Below are 1,396 nucleotides of genomic sequence, written 5' to 3'. Positions count from 1 at the left end.
CTCGCTGGAACGGACGGGCCCGGCTGGACCAAGCTGCGTCCGGCCCTCAGGTCATGAGCATCCCTCCGTGGGCCCTGTTACAGTGACAGCCTCGTTCATGATCGTGATTTTATTAAGCCAATTAAACACACGGACTCTTTTAAATGGCCTCGAGTCACAAATTGCGTGCTCTCCTCATTACTTCAGATCTCCCACTGAGGGATTTCATTATGGCCACACTGATGTGGTCATCTCTGCTTAATTGTATTAAAATGAGTGAAACAAGAACGAGGTATGCTAAAGGTGGGCACCTTCCTTCGCAGGAACTGTTCACCTTTTCTACTGCCTAAGCACCTGTGTCTTAACAGTAACTACCGATGTTTTACAAGCTATCAGGGGCCGTGTTTATCACTCCACTTGCACAGTGCTGTTGAGAAAGCAGTTCACCGTCTTTAATTAACACTGCGGCCTTGTTCATACAGTCAGGATTAACAGTATTTCAGTAATCATATTATGAAAAGTTTTTTTTCAGGACTAACTTGAATCTAACATCACAGCATAATTAACGTGATTCTATGTGGAGTGTTATTTTAAAAAAACTTAGAAATCAAGCAGTAATTTTACATAAACCAATGTAATAGAGATTTTCAGTTTCAAAGCCTGAAATGCCGTTGACTTCAGAACTGGGCTGCCATTTAAAAATGCACCTGTGCCTTTAACAAAAATTTTGCAAGTCATTAGTCAGTAGTGTCACTAATGCGTTTGAATCATGTGAAGAGGAGAAGAGCTAATCATTGAGCCATTTCACCAGCAGCTTATAGAGTATTAACAATTTATTCAAGCCTTTTCGAACAATTTTTTAGCATGAGAAATGTAGTGCATGTTTGTGTTGGCTGCATCAATGTGATAGATTACAATAATTGCTTAAAGCAAATGAGGTATTTATAATACATTAGGTCAAATTTCTCTTTCTTAAATGTGCCAAAACACAGATTCATAAAGCTGCTACAATTCCTGGCCTCATTCTTCTCTTTCCTAAATTAGTTTATTAGTTTAAATTGGAAGTGGCTCCAAAGACAGTAATGAAGCTATTTGGTATGAAACAGGTGTGAGCGTGCAGAACATCAGTCACAGCAATGATATGTTATGATTCCTATCAGAATTTTGTTTCATTAAAAAACCCCAAACAAACAAGTATTTTGGCCTGACTGCCTCACAGGAAACAACACTAATGGGCTTTTTCTGAGTGAGCTGCTCTGGTCATACCTGACCAGCAGCAATTCCAACATCATTCACTGACCACCCATTGTAGGGGCTACTTGTAGCCTAGTACCATCTTGTGGACATATGTGTCTGCAAGGAATTGTAGAGGCAAGAAGGAAACCAGAGGTGCTAAAGGGGCAGTAAATGAGTCAAA

This window comes from Neopelma chrysocephalum, unplaced genomic scaffold, assembly GCF_003984885.1.
Source record: "Neopelma chrysocephalum unplaced genomic scaffold, ASM398488v2 Primary Assembly neopelma1_135, whole genome shotgun sequence".
Taxonomy (NCBI): Eukaryota; Metazoa; Chordata; class Aves; order Passeriformes; family Pipridae; genus Neopelma; species Neopelma chrysocephalum.
This window is presented reverse-complemented; position numbering follows the sequence as displayed.